Here is a 12,790-nt window from a genome sequence, read left to right on the forward strand (position 1 = left end):
CCGTTGTCGGCTCCAGCTGCTGCACGTTGTAAACAGCCATGGGCTGCATGCCTGGTCCTCCCGGTAACGTTAGCAGGGTTAGCATGGCGGCATTAGCCAGGACCAGTCGGGATCACTTTATTGGCTGTCTCAATTGTTTTTGCGAGTAACCAACTAGGGTACTCTAGCTATATAATTCAATGTAAGTACACAAATGTTCAAATGACAAAAAATGCCCATCCCTAGTAGCTGTGATAAATTAGCCTGAAGCTAATGTTTACCTGTTCAGGAGGAAATAAGCCACCTCTGCGTCCTTTTGGGATCCAAGCTGTCTCCATCTTTCAAATACATCTCCAATATTTACCAGGGGGTTGTTATGTCTCTGGTCATGCAACTGTTAGAAACATGCGGTTTTCTTTTTTTATGTCATGTAGAATCTATCTCCGACACTGTTCGTTTGTTTGCTGCTTTCATGGCTGTACTACCGTTACAGCTGTAGCGCGCTGGGTTTACGTTTTTACAGGTATATCTGGCAACCCGGCCTGCCTGTCAAATTGGGCCGTTGATAACAACACACAGATCAAAACATAAACATAAATTCCTTCACGGAATGTAAATTTCAAAAAGAAAAAATACTGACATTAGCATTGTTGTCAGAAAAGATAGTATTTTAGTTTAACATGTTTCCTTAATATCTGATGTGGCATTGGTGTCATTTTTGGATTTATTACAGTACAAATATTACATATTGGACCTTTAATAGCAATGAAGTCGGCAATACATCGAGCGGACTTGAAGATGGTTTCACTTTACTTAATAGACCCTAATATCATCTCGAGTGGTAGGTGAAAAAGTATCCCAAGATTATGAGGCAGCTGACCCACAGGATATAAATCAAGAGATGGGTTTATAGTAGTTCTAATATCTTGCACCTTGTTTACAAAAGCATGTAAAAACCTATTACAATCGGTCTTTGAGTCTTTGGGGAGCAAGGGGAGAGACAAGCTTAGATATTGTATCAAACAGGACTTTAGGATTTTTCTTGTTCAGAGTTACCAGATTAGAAAAATAATCCAACCTGGCCTGTTTTATCATAACATTAAGGAGTGTGATAAACTCCCTCAAATGCAGTCTATGTACTTCCAGACTTGTGGATTTCCACAAACGTTCAACTTTATGGCACTTTCTCCTGAAAGACATTATTTCTTCATTCATCCAAGGGCAAGAAAGTTTAGGGAATGTGCTTTTACTTTTCAGGGGAGCAACTGTATTTAAAACCGACAGAAAATGATTATTAAAAGACTGAAGAAAAGATTCAGCATCACTACAATCAATAAAAGAACTAGGGTCAAATAACTCAGAAAATTTCTCAGCTGTAGTTTGATTAATAATGCGTCTTTGCAGCATCAGTCTACAAGGAAGACAGTCAACATTAGAAGACAGATTGAAAATTATGCAACAATGATCTGTCACATTAATGTCCATAACACTCAACTGGTCAATGCTCAGGCCTAAAGAAAAAACAAGGTCCAGAGTATGGCCTTTTATATGTGTAGGACTGGAAACACACTGTTTAAAATGAAATGATTCAGTGAGAACTCAGATGCCACAGTACATGAAGAGTCATCAATATGGAAGTTAAAATCCCCAAGTATCAGAACATTTTCAAGTTTGATAATTGAAGATAAAAACTCAATATCATCTAAAAACAAGCGAGCAGGACCAGGAGGTCGGTAAATTAAGACACAGTAAAATGAATCAGTATTTCCAACCTTAGTCATCTGTAGCTCAAAGGAGTCGAAAGAGTCTGAATTTATCAACCTGCAGCAGAAACGGTCCCAGTACACGAGTGCGAGTCCGCCTCCTCGCCACGACACCCGCGGTGTCCCAAACACAGAACAGTCTGGAGGAAACAGTTCATTGAGATGGGTGTACTCCATTTCTCGCTGCCAAGTCTCAGTTAGTCAATATAAAACATATAAAGTCAATATGTTCCTTTGTAAATAAATCATTGAGGATGATCGCCTTGTTGGCAATGGAGCGCGCGTTAAACAGAGCAAATCACGCCGGCTGGGCACGTTCAGATGGGTCGGGATTGACACCTTACAGACAGGAACCGACCACAAGCACCGTTCGAACCAGAAAGATCTGGGACCAATTGGACATGGTGGCTGTCCACGTTGTTTCCTCACACCAGCTTCCTTCTCCCAGGGCTGGTTCTAGCCCTTTGGTTGCCCTAGGCGAGATTGAGTTTTGTTTCCAGATTTGTGTGCATGGTGACTTATGATTGGGAGGTCTGGGGGTCCACACCCTGAAAATCTTTAGCATTAAATACTTCATTTCCTGCATTCTGGTGAATTTTTATTCACTTTTTCTGAATAAATTTATGCTGGAAATAGTATATTGTAGTATATTGCAGTAAGGCTCTCAGGCATTCTGTATTGCTTTCATCTATTTATTCTCCTTTGGATCGATGTTTCTAATTATATCTGAGTCAGCACACATGTAGCCTAGCATCATTTACTCTTCCCACTTTTGCTTTTTTTGCTGAGGAAGTAACCACCTTAAATGTGCATATTAAAATTATTCACCTGAATGATACATTAATTAATTTTAATGAATTAATAAACCCCTGGACTGTAATATTTCAGATGGGTTTGAGCAAGATTTCTGCTCATGTTCAAAACTTTGTGCACATTCAAAATACAGTATATCTCAACTGTGTTCTCTGAGGTTTGGAGAGTTGTGATATTTTGAGAAAAATAAAGTGATAATACAATAGGCTATTACAAGAATAAAGTCACTATATTTCAGTAAATAATCCAGCTGCACCATATTCTGCAATGCATTACGTGATATCTCTGCTGAGACGGTAGACCTCAGACCTTCTGACGGACTCAGAGCCCCGTTTGGGTCTCTGGTTTCTGAATGAGACAGTTTAGGGAAATGGTCTACATTGGAAGTGGAAACACAAAACTACGCAGAAATAGGGACACATCTGCCGCAGCATGCCCACAGCAGAGCGCGTCCATTATAAACCTGAAGCTGCACAGACCAGGGAAGGCGCGCTGCAGCAGCTCCGTGTCTGTGCCGCTGCTAGTCTCTATTTTTCCAGCGAGAGTGGACACTAGCGACTTCAGAGCTCCGTGTGTTTGAGTCTGAACCGTAGACTGGAAACGTCGCATAATGAAAGGTTGACAAGTAAACGTGTGGCTGAGGGGGCGCCCTATGATGATCATTCTAATTCTATTATTAATGGGATTATTATTATTATTAAAGGGCAACACAGCGCCCCCAACACATTTGACACCCTAGGCAATCGCCTAGGTCGCCTATGGCAATCGCCGGCCCTGCCTTCTCTTGCCGCGATGCTTGGTGACTAGCAGGTACACCGGTGATGACGTGGAATATTCAAAGTTTGGAGGGAAAAACTCAGAGGACCTGGCCCAGGTAACAGAAAAGTCATTCACAGTCTCCTTGATGCGGAATAGCGTGTGACGATCATATTTTAAAACAGCTGAGACACAGCTATTAGTTTTCAGGGCTGAAAACAAAGAACAACACTAAAAAAACCACAGATACACGTGAGGGCAGAGACAGAGCAGAAGCAAAGCCGAACACAGGCGCCATCTTGCTGCAGACGAAAAAGTTAGTTTGAGGCCAGCTGTTGGCCTTGCAGTTGGGCAAGGGACGGTTTCATCACCAGAGTGGAAGCAGGGGAAGAGGTCTCAGGGATAAATAGCCGCACCGCAGTGAGGGCCAATCCCTTAGCGTCTGCGAAGATCACACACTTCTTGTTCAGGCCATTGCTGTCCCTGCGGACATTCCTGTGACAATTTAAATAATAAATTATTCTGATATGACTGGTATGACGGTTCGCTAGGCTGGCAGCTGCTGTATGAGCAGTTTTGGCACTATCACATTACAAAGTACTCTTTACTTTATCATCTCCACCATCATGCGTTTAGTTATGTGTGTGTGACGGTCTGCAGCTAATCGAGCATACCGAGCTCCGTTGTAGCCGCGGCAGTTGATAGTTGAGTTACCTGAGAATAGGGGGCTTTGAGCCGGTACGGGTCGTTTTAGTGGACATTACGGTTAAAATGTGCGTTATGCGACGACTAGTTAAGTGTATTTAAGTAATAAATATTGTCCCCTCTTTTTTGTGCTGATCCGAAAATTGATCCGATCCGTGACTCCAAACTGAGATCCATTAAGAACCGTGAGTTTTGTGATCTGTTGCACCCCTAACATTTACTCCTATATATACACCAAGGACGGTTATTCACAATTTTTTTTAATCCTTATTTTACATTGTCACTAGTCATGTTTACATCAATGTATTTTTATACACATTTTAAAGTATTGCATTAAAATGTAGATGGGAATGGCAAAATTCGAAAAAACTTCTTAAATACACTTGAGGTGGTTTCAACCTTTTTTCGCAAAAGAGTTAATGCGCAAAATGGGAGATGGAAACATCTTTGCTGAATAAGTTGTGATGTAACGAACATGACTATAGTCCCGGTATCCATCAGATGGGGGAAGGATCGGGATATGGGTCCCATCCAGTGTCGCCGTACACTTGTGGCACAAGGTGCGTAGTGGAGTTGCGGTGCGCTATAGCCTGTGCCTCACCCACATCAGGTAAATTTATTATTGGTTCAACAGCTTGAATCGTATGGCCCTGCACACCGCGTATACCCAGAGGTGAACGGTTGTCTCGCTGACACCAAATGTCTCTGCCACAACCCTGTATTCTGCACATGTGTCCAAACAACTTGTACAATGCTACCTCCATTTAGAAAAAGAACTTCTTCTAAACTCGTTGATTTAGCAAGCCGGTTTGCAATCTACAACCATGCGTAACGTCCCTTTGCTGCATGTCATTCCCCCTCTCTTCCCTTTCATGTCTTCAGCTGTCCTATAAAAATATAGGCCTAAAATGCCCAAAAATATTCAGGTGAAGCAGGCACAAGAAGATACATAGAAGTCATTTATCAAAGCCTTAAATTGACTTAATTAAATAGGAGTCATGACCTGCCCTACTCTGCCTCTGACTGGCTAGTAATTGTTGTCTGCATTGGTTGGGTTGGTTAGGTTTAGTTAGATTGGGCATGGGTCAGCAACCTTAGGCACGTGTGCCACCATTGGCACACTAGCAACATGTGTGGAAGAGTTTTTTTTTAGAAATGTTCCAAACCGTATGCCAAATGACTGCTTTGACAGCCATTGGCAGGAGCACAGCCTGTTATTTACACTAGTTTGATTGAATTTTCCCCATCTGCATTACATGAAGACCCGCCCTACTCTACCTCTGATTGGCTAGTAGTCTTTGCCTTTGTCACAGAATTAAAGGAGAAGGAAAGCGAAGGAAATAAATTACCCTGCCTGAGCAGGCTCAGTAGATGATGACAGACTTAATGCTGATCTGGCAAACTGAACACAAGAACATTTTAAAATCCATCCATCCATCCATCTTCGTCCGCTTATCCGGTGTCAGGTCGCGGGGGGAGCAGCTCCAGCAGGGGACCCCCAAACTTCCCTTCCCCACCATTTTAAAATGGCACGTCATATTAAAATTGTTGCCAACCCCTGGTTTAGGGTAAGGATCAAAAGTTAGGGTAAGCCAATCAGAGGCAGAGTATAGGGCAAATCATGCTTTTGGCATACTAGGACACTAAATTATTGCGATTGTCACCATGAGTGATCCTCATTTACGTTACTGTGGTGGTGAAGTCTGTCGCACCTGTAACTAAAGACGTGAGTGCAAAAGAACATCTTATAGATACATACATATTATCTACTATTGCATAAAATCAAACTTCCATGTGTAATATTTAAACTGGATTTGTTTTGTTTTCCCTCATTTACTTTGAAAAGTTACTAGGCCGAATATGGGGTAATAATAAATAAAGCTAGCATTATAAAAGCTGTGCATTGAGTTGCAGTGATTTAAAACCATAAGCAGACGTGACATAAACATTCTTTAACCCTTACCCTAACTTAAACCTAGTCTTAACTCTTAACCATCTAAACAGAATAAATATACAGAATAAAATATCCATATATTCACGTTTCTATCCTTGTGAGGACATTTGCTCCATACATACTCAAACAGAGACATCCGCAAACAGTCACAGGTGTTTTTTTTTGCTGGTCATCACAGCTGCAGCTTCCCTCTATTATTAACTATCCCATTTTGTCTGTGGAAAGAATTGGCTTTGGGAATTGATTTCTCCTAGGTAGAGACAAAATAAAAAAAATAAACAACTTGCGTGATGTTGTCCGTGTGTGCGTTACAAAAAAAGAAATAGAAAAGAGTTCCCGCGATCAGGAATGATTGATGACTCATATACGCAACCAGCTGATGGATAAATGGGCTGCATGTTTTTTTTCTTCCCTCGTCCACGGAATGTTTTTGCTGTGCGTCACTTCCCAGATGTCATGAATAATTCATTTTAATGGTTGTGGTGTGCGTACGTGTGAAAGAAAAAGAGAGAAACAGCAGGGATGAGAGTCGAGAAAGATAAATTGCTGCATATATCCGTTTACCTTCTCAGTGTAATGTATCACGAAGGTGCAAAATCAGCCATGGATTAAAGATAGTCATCGTGGTGTGTGTACCAAAATCCCTCTCTGCCCTGCTACTGTCCACGGCTGTCCATAATATTCATGTTGACCTGTTATTTTATCATCCTGTTCATCATGTATGTGTATGTTGTGTGTGTGGTCTTTAAGCTATCTATCTGCCCTGCTACACCCTGCAGTACCCTGCTACGCCCTGAACTACTACAGCTACTATTTCTTGTCATAATTCCATTATCTTTATTGTGGCCATTATTGCCACTGTTCGTCACACCCCCAACCTGCACCATTAGACACCGCCTACGCCTACCAAGAGCCTGGGTCTGTCCAAGGTTTCTCCCTAATGGTGTAGACACATATAGCCGACAGCCGACCGTTGACAGAAAACCCCGTCGATATGATCAGTCGAGGTCCAAAAAACTGCCACAGAACAGACCAAAAAGACGAGAGGAGACGAGACGTAATACGCCTCCATAACAGCAGGTGGCGCTAATCTGTAATGTTGCCCTAGAAATGAAAACCGGCAGCTGATTGGACGAACGCGTCACATGGGTTTGTTTTCTCCGGAAATTCAGACCTGGACTGTCATGGCGGCCGTTCAGAATACGATCTCATATTGTATTAAAATAGTTCACTGAAACGTGTTTCTGAAAACATTTTAAGCGAGAAATAGGCCATGCAGTTGCTGAATCTGTCTTCATTTCAGCTCAACAAAGGTCAGTTTAAAAGATTTTCATCAGATTTTGAGACACTGTAGTCTCCTCATTCCGCTCGTCATTTCCGGGTGAGTCCCGACGGCCCTGCCGCCGACCGAACATGTTCGGTCGGCCAAAATGAACGCCGACAGCCCCCCAGACGGACGACGACACGGGACACACCGAACCGATTTGAGTCACTGACCTCGCCAGACTGTCCCACGGCCGATAATTGGCCTGATGTGTCCCGGCCCTTAGAGGTAGTTTTTCCTCGCCACTGTCACAATAAATGCTTGCTATTGGGGGAATTACTCGAATTGTTGGGTCTTTGTAAATTATAGAGTGTGGTCTAGATCTGCTCTGTAAAGTGTCTTGAGATAACTCTTGTTCTGATTTGATACTATAAATAAAATTGAATTGAAATGAATTAAATGCCTGCAGTCGCAGCTGCAGGTGAGCACCGACAGATCTCACTGCCTCTTCATGATTGTGTTCATATATACACCTAGAAAACACAATCTGTCCGCCGGGTCACAACAGTTCAGAGCAAAAAAACTGCCAGGCAACGGCAGCCCCAAATGTTTTTTCAAAAGCCCAGAATCTTTTAAGTTTTTAAAATACCTTCAACTGTTCTATGATACTACTACTACTATGCTATAGTATTGAAGACCAGATTGAATTGGTAATGTTTGGGATTTGCAGTTAAAGCAACCCAGATTATTATGGCATTTAGATTTAAATGTAGATTTGTCTGCTGAATATTCATTTTGTGAACTCTACTCCAGCATGATGGAACAAAAAAAGGTTTCAATATTATTAATGTTGTTTACGTTGAAACCTTACCCTACTTTCGCATCTTAAAAATAGAAACATCAGTTTTGCCTCTTCTTAGGTGGCAGGAGTGAAAATGATGAGTCATGCTCAAGATTTTTTGCATTCTGGTTTCAGAATGATGACGACAGTTGGAGAATAAATATATACTAAATAGGATAGGCGCTACAGGAAGATTTTGTTTTCCCTGGCAACTATCATGTTTTATCCAAATGATGTACAGAGTTTAGGCATTATTTTCTTTTTTTATCAGTTGGGTTGAAAATAGTGGATCTAGCTGCTGTAAATGGAAAAACAAATCTCCCCTCGAGAGCATGCCCCCAGAACCCCATAGATTTGACACAATGGACAGAGTCTGAAAAAGATTAACTATGACGGCAATATATGTCAGTCTTTTCATACATTGTAGACACAAAGAAAGTCCTGCAACTGAAATGGCATTTTCTGAGACATTAATGAAACGGCAACCTTTCTAGTTAAAGGCCGTCTATCCACCAAGGCATCCCGAGAAATGGCATGTGTGCTTCTGTCAGATGAAAGCCCCCAGTGTGGTTATCTGACCACCAGAATGTGCATTATTGCAAAGTGCATTTCTTTTTTTAATCTTTAGACAGCATGACATCTGTAGAAAGAACTATATTTGCTTCAATATATTGCATTTTTGCAAAAGGAAGAAACAGAGTTTGAGGGAAATACTGTGTGTATTCTGTGAAACACTTATCTTGCCCCAATATTAATAATGAAAATACTCAATTAATATAGCATACTGTTTGGAATGTGTTACATCCTGCACATGTAATCCATTAAACAAGATTCATTCAGGATTTATAGATGGCTCAGACGGCTTGCTCCAAACTCATAAATTAGAGCAGTGGTTCCCAAAGTGGGACTCCATGAGAGGAGTTCCAGGGAGTCCCGGGCGAAAAAGGGGAATCAGGATAATTATAATAATCATAATTCAGGAGTCAACATTTTTAAGCAAAGGACCCCTTAACTGGTTAACTGTAGGGTGGCCCAAAACCTTTATACATAAATTTTTTGCATAGAATACTTAGCTATTAAAATAGTTTTAATGTTAAATATACATGTGGCACTGTGAATCCTTAGGAATAACTATCTGTGGACTACCTTACCTATAAGCCAGTAAGCCTATCATCAGTGGGCATTTATATTTGCTAATAATATGTTGGATTCATTTTAGGACTTTTCTAATTTTTGAATAAAAAAAATAAAAAAACGTAATCATAATTTGGAGGCTCCCTGCATTGATTTTTTTTTACTACCTCGCCGTAGACCCGCCGTCTTGAACCTCACTATGAAGCTTATAATCATTAAACCAAATCAGGTAGCACCATCACCTTAGTGGATTTGCTGGAAGTGCAACACACGAAGAAGTCAGCAATTTCCAGGTCACACAAATCAGACACATTAAATATCAAAATCAAATTCGTACCGTAGCCCATTTTTTTCATTTCACAAATTGAAGTAAGACAAAAAAATGTATATTCTTTTTTTTGTTTTTGGTTGGATTCAAAAATGAATAACTAAATAATATTTTTTTTTTACAATTTTGGATGTCCAATTGAATATGAAAAGAACAACTTATTCACGGATTCTCCCAGCTCACTAGTATCATTCAATCATATTCACACAGGCAGATGTCCAATGTGGCCATTATCACCTGATTCTTCTAACTCACATTGTATGTTCATGCACCATACGCCTCCTTATCTGCTAGGTTTTTGGTATTGTTGATTAAGCTAAGATTTGACATTGATGTATGTCTTCCTTGACAGGCAATTAGCCCTCTCAATCAAATCCCTGTAGCTGATTATATTCTTTGAGAGCTCCCTCAAAGAGCAGAGCCTTTTCTGCCTAGTCCAACCATTTGGAGAACCATTTGCAATAAGTGGCCAATTCCTTGACCCAAGTGTCTCTGACTCAACTCACAAATGCTACTAATTGGTCATTTAACCTAATTTGCCACACCTTTGTAATAATGTAATAATAATTGCAATGAAGTTATCTAGAATTAAAGTCCTCTCTCACACTGTGATTAGATTTTTGTCTTCCTGCTCCATTGTGTTTGCTTTGCAGCAGCACGTTACTGAATCTTTTTTGTATCCGTGTCATCCAATAGACTATACCCTGACAGCTGTGCTTTTTCTGCTCAAAAAGTATTCCCTTTTGCATCATTTGTATTACATTTCTTATTGCCTCAATAGTGCTGCAAAAGGATGACATTGCAGATTAAAGATAACAAAGGGCTTTGAGGTGACTCATCCCAGGAATCCCCCTCGCCAACCCCCCCACCCTCAGCGGTCTCATCCTCTCCCTGGTTTCTACATCGATGCCCAACTGAACAGGCTAATTTCTCATCACCAGTATTCCCTTGTCATTATATTTCTCCCTCCCCATCACTCTTTACTTTTTCCCCCAACCTCCCACTCATCCTCGCCCACTCTGCTAAGCCCTCCCTTTCTCGTTTACCATCTCCTTCCCCAGTCTGGGGGTCTGTCTAACCAAGGTAAATGCTTTTAAAATGTGCACAATGACTCATCACGTTTCTCCTGAAGGTCACTGGTAATGAATACCAATAGTAGAGGAGCCAGATGGCCGGTGACTGGGCAGGGAGGATGACATTAGGGCAACAGCAACGAAACCAGCAGACAGCTTTGCTTTTCCTGCAGTCGGGGAGGGCAGAGAGGGAGGAAAGAGGGGCAAAGGTGGGGCTGGATAGAAAATAAAAATACATAACATTTCTATGAATTGAGAACACCAATTGAATTAATAAAAATAGGGCGTGCAATAATTTTTTTGTTGTACAATTTTTCCCACAACAGCAACACTTTTCTTTTACTAGTTTATGTCCCAGTGAGATCATTATTCTCACTTGATAACCTTCCATCCCTTGGACATAACTCACTGTAAACTCACTGAGCAGTGTTTGAATAATAGAAGCATTCAGGTAACTTCAGTTGGAATATAACTTTCATACTTATCTTTTACAGTTTTTAAGAGTGTGCAAGCTGCGTTTAAGCAACATTGTGATTAAAATGAGCAAACGGAAAGGTAATATGTTGATTTGAACCTGTGTTCAATGTGTCCAAATTGGGGCAACAGACACTTCTTTATATTTGCTTACACATCTTCATTTTAATGCTTAAAATTCATGAAATGTTTATGGTGTGCCACACTGATGTAGCTATTCTAAGTTTTTGAAGTCACATTAGGAGAGGTGTGATAGCGACGCTGGTATTGTTTTCACCTTGGGAGTCTGTGTGTGTCATATCGGTTTTAAGTGGTTTGCCTAAAGGTCTGTCTGTGGATCGCTCCACAGCTTTACGCCCCTGGTCCAATAATCGTCAAGACACACTTACGAAAAATATATATTTTATATATAAAATATACAGGTGTGTCGACATTAAAATGACGGCAGAGTTCGAAGATGGGTGTGGTTCGAGCAAGGGCGCCGGCGGTAAGGGGGGTCAAAATATAGTCAGACACATACTGCACATACATTCAAATTTAGTTGAATAAAAAAAATGTAAAGGAATCTCTGCAGTATCAAGGCTTGTGTGCTCTCTGCCTCTATTATGCATGCTTGGCTAGCCTGCTTGTCCATATCCCAGACAGCAAGACCGGCAAAGTAAAAATAAGGGTAAGGGACCGTTCAGTATTTATGGAATGGACCACCGGAGGAAAATAGGGGAGGGTCATGTCTTTTTATTCTTTGTTGAGGGGAGGGTCATCCAACATTTTTTAGTCCAGAGGGGTGGGGTTACCCAACTTTTGTATTCATAGAAACAGCAAAATTTCACACTGGCTTGTTTGGTGCATATTTTTCCATGTAGCTCTCAGTCTCGCCCCTCCTTCGCTACCAGATGGGTCTGACCCATGAGTTTGGCTATGGGGCCCGGGGAGCACAGCCCCCCTGGTGGCTGAAACGGATAATTGCATTGTTTAAAAAATGAGTGGAATAATAACGTCTGGCAAGACCAGATATATTATAAATAGCTTAGCTAAATAACACAAAACAACTAAATGGTGGTAGGTAATACATCTGATTTCATATGCTGCTTTAGTAAAAAAATATATATTTCCTGGCTGACATTGGGAGCAGCAGGATGCAAAAAACGAAAATGAATGTTGCTAGTCTGGACATCTTACCGTGCCAAGGTTGCAATAAAGGTTTCCTAAATGCCACATTTGATGTCAGCTTACTAATTGATTGCGGGTTTTGTGTATATTTGGACTTTTATACGTTTATTCCACTTTGTTTAAACAGCGAAGTGGAGGAAGCCTAATGACGAGTCCATAGCAACCAGTTTGTGTTGAAGGTTACCCAGAGTGCTTTGCTGAATGGTCTCAATATTTTATTGTTTTATTTCTTGTGAATACTAGTTTACTAAAGGAGTAACTTAGTATTTGAAGTAATGCAGTAATGCAGGAAGTGTGCATTTAGTTTCCATGCTCATTGTGTTTCCACAACAATGTTAGTGAGTAAATCTACTGAAATTGCCACCACACCATAACAGAGGAGTGTGTAATCTGTACATCTTTGCCAAGCGCAAGCCTTTTTTCCAAATTGTTTTGGAGGGTCATAGAAATATTATTACTGGCGAGAGGAGGGTCATGTCTATTTTGACTAATGGTCCCAAAACTCCTCCGGTGGCCCCTGAAATAAATAACGAACA

The 12,790-nt window shown here is 40.9% G+C and overlaps 1 long non-coding RNA gene across 2 annotated transcripts in view; it reads right to left on the minus strand.

Moving 5' to 3' along the window:
* The window catches only part of LOC114548728 (uncharacterized), a 56,400-nt gene that overhangs the window by 7,718 nt on the left and 35,892 nt on the right, over nucleotides 1-12,790 (minus strand). The window lies entirely within an intron of this gene.

The sequence above is a fragment of the Perca flavescens genome, chromosome 21 (genome assembly GCF_004354835.1).
Source record: "Perca flavescens isolate YP-PL-M2 chromosome 21, PFLA_1.0, whole genome shotgun sequence".
In the NCBI taxonomy this organism is placed as follows: Eukaryota; Metazoa; Chordata; class Actinopteri; order Perciformes; family Percidae; genus Perca; species Perca flavescens.